A 3745-nucleotide genomic window follows, 5' to 3' on the forward strand; every position below is an offset into this window, starting at 1 on the left:
ATAGTTCGTTGCGATCGCGAATTCTTAATAAGTTATCCCAATTTAAGCTTTTAATGGCAAGAATTTTTCAGTCTATAGAAAAGTTAAATTCTCGATTTCTTTATTATTAATTAATATTCAAAATTATCATTTTTAAGTTTTTAAATCACAGCATGCGAGTATATATTTATTCAATTTCTTTATGTCGAAATTTAGTTAATGTTGAAATGAATTTTTTAACTGTGTGCATAAGTAACATCAGTATAAAAACAGTGATAAAATTAAAAAATTGACCACCATCAATAACTTTTGATCTAGTGATAGGATTTTCTCGAACTAAAATGTAATCTTAACGGGAGACTTATTCTCGCTCCACTGCTACAACGCCATGAAAGTCATCCTTCTTTAAAAGGTTTTACATTTTTATGCTTATTTTAAACTTATAAAAATTATTCGGTAATGCATCACATATATGTGACATTCCATCACTTGTTCCGCGGGAGAAAAAATTATGTGATGAGCAAATGACGGTTACAGCCGACGAAAGTTTTCATGAAAAAACTGTGACAAAATGTGATAAATTTCACTTTAAACATACGACGGACTCTCTATTTCATATGGCAGTCATAAACAGTAGAATAAAAAAGCGTTCTGAGCTCGATTGTCAAATTGAAAGCGTGTGGCTACAAATTATATTATAGTATTTGTTTTTCCAATAAACGATATAAATTTTTAGCTGCACATGACTGAACAATTTAAACATTTTTAGTATCAATATTAGCTGATAAGCAATTGGAATCAATTTACCTTTTTTTTTAGGGAAAAAAAGGATCATAATTAAGCTGTCTTACTTCAAATTTTGATTGCTGGCTTGTTAAACCCACTTCGTTTGTCGAAACCTTTCCAATATGTAATCAATGGCATTATGAAGTTTTTCCTGAAATATAAGACAGATTATTAAAATTAAGAACATTCCTAAATAACAACGTAAGAATGTTTGAAAATATTTTAAATCCACAAATAAAATATTCTTTATTTTCTAAATTTTAAAAAAAAAGCTACATTTTCATTGACTAGTTCAAATAAGTAGGAGTATGCATCTCTGCGTTAACTCATTATAAGATCATCATTGTATGTATACTTAACTTACCAATGCCTAAAGTTTTTAAATGTTAATAGGAAACAAACGAACTAAAAATAAATAAATAAACGCAATGAAGGACATTTTTTACATAAATGAGTGTCCAAGAGTAACAGTAAACAGTGCGCATGCGTCGTCATTGCATGCGTTGCTATGGCAACCGCTGCTGTTTGATGTTACTCTTGAAAAAAAAAATCCTAAAAAATTATCATATAGCAGCAGTCGCCGTAGCAAACCATGCCATGACGACGCCTGTGCACTGTTTACTGTTACTCTTGAACAATGAAGGTTGGCGTGTGATCCAGACAGTGGCGTACATGAACTTAGGTGCACCCCTTGCAAGATTTATAAATGCGCCCTATATTAGACTTGAACTTTTTTTTAAATTTTAATATGAAACAAAAACACGATGAAGATACATTCGGGTATTTATAATCATTATTTTTATTTTAATTTTAGTTAATAAGGAATTAATAATTGCGATTGAAAGGTGGATTTTAGTAAAGTACTAATGTGGAACATTGCATGCACTTCATAAATTACCACAGTTAAGTGAAATTCATCATAATAATACGAGAAATTTATTCACTTTATTACATTAATATTATCAAAGTTTAATTAAGAGTTATTATTATTTGAAAAGTGAATTAAAAAATATCTTACAAAGGAAAAAAAATATTTTTATTGTAATTTATATGTATGGGTGCACAACCCTTTCTTGATAATAAAAAAAAAGTCGCATGCCCAAGTACTTAGACATGTTTACTGCAATTATGATAATTTTTACACATTTAACGCAAATCTTTTTATCAGTCAACTTAATAAAATATTTGTATGAAATTAAACTGTTCTAATTGTTAAAATTTATTTTAAACTGAAAAGTACCAAACTTATACTTTTGAAAAGTAAAATATTGCTTTCTAATCGAAGAACAGATTTGTCACAAAAAAAAATATAACGACGGGGTAAAAGTGATGTTTGTTTTTTGTTTTTTTTTTTTTTTCATCATAGTACGTAATACTAAAGTTGATTTTAAAACCAATTACCTCTAATGTTCTTAAATGAAAATAAAAAATAGATAAATATTTTATTAAACAACATAAATGCGATTATATTTTAATTAAAAACAATGTATGGGGTCTAAAATTATTTAAAATAAAACTAAAGCATTATAGCTCTAAATAAGATTCAACATTGAGTTGAGGTTCGGTTCAGTATATTTTTAGCTTTAGGGCATTCATATTTAGTGAATTATAAGTGATTTTATGATTGTTAACTCTTAAAACTGTTTTTTAAAAGAAATTTTAGGCTGCAAAAAATTAGAAACTAAGTTCAAAAACAGTGTTAGAAACCCGTGATCGAATTTCGAGTGTTATAACCTTCCTCGTTGGTTATAACAATAGTGCATTAAAAACATTTAGAATTTAAGCAAAAATGTGGAAAAGCTTAACTGAAAAATAAAAAAAAGAAGAAAAACAATTGAAAAACAACTTGGATTGACGATGAAATCGGCACAAATAAAACACGTCGAAAGTTATCATTAAAATGCCTGATTCGAAAATCGCAAGTCGTTATAATATCAGATTAAAAATACCAAGATTTTCGTCATCCCGTGCAAAAGCGTAGCAGTAACTGTTGAAAAAACGATTAAAAAAATAAAAAGAACTCCTAGAGTTGCGGTGCTTCTTATATTTGTGTGCCATTTATTTGATGCACAAATAAAGTGCATATTTTAATGCATGATTCGAATGTCGTATTAATACATATTAAAATTCTCGAGCTTTACAAAATCATGTGGAAATGCTTAGCAATAAGTGCTTATAAAATTTTTTTAAAAAAATACTCCCATATTTCCCCTATAATTCTGCCTTAGTTCATTTTCAATAACTATTATTTTATAAATTTGACTTTTTATTTTTCTTAACTAATTCCATGTACTTCTTTTTTTTAGGGTGTTTTTTTTTCTTTAAAATCTTTAAAAAAACGCTGTCGGAGAAACTAGTCACGTTCAACTGTAGTAGTAATTTCAAATTTTAAGTATAGTACAAAAATAAGTTCAGGTCAAAACTAAACCATGAAGCTTCAAATGTTGATTTTTTTTTCCAAGGTATCAAAATGCCAACAAATTATGGCAGAATTACTTCACCGATCCGTAATCCTCTCATAATTTCTTTGCATATTAATATTTTTTAAATAGAAATCATCAATATTATATATATATATATATGTGTGTATATAAATATGTGTGTGTGTGCGTGTAAGTAAAACATAAAAAGCTTCAATTAATCTTTTTATGTTAGTTTCTTCGTTATAAAACAACTCCTAATTTATTACTACTTAATTCTTCAAATCGAAGCACTTTATAATACTTTTAAAAAAACCACATCCTGTTTCTAAATCTATTTTTAACCAACTATACATAAATTTAAATAAAGATATTTTTCCTTTTAAGCTTTGTGGGAATCGCGTGATCTATTTAATTAACCAATAGTAATTTCTGAGATTTCCCTCTCTTCCCTAAATAGAGGCATTTCCGGATTTTTTGCAAGATTTTCCCTACCAGAAAGACTGTTTGCTGATGGAGTAAACATCACTTCTTCGCTCCCACTCAACTAAGAATGATCA

This window comes from Parasteatoda tepidariorum, chromosome 1, assembly GCF_043381705.1.
Source record: "Parasteatoda tepidariorum isolate YZ-2023 chromosome 1, CAS_Ptep_4.0, whole genome shotgun sequence".
In the NCBI taxonomy this organism is placed as follows: Eukaryota; Metazoa; Arthropoda; class Arachnida; order Araneae; family Theridiidae; genus Parasteatoda; species Parasteatoda tepidariorum.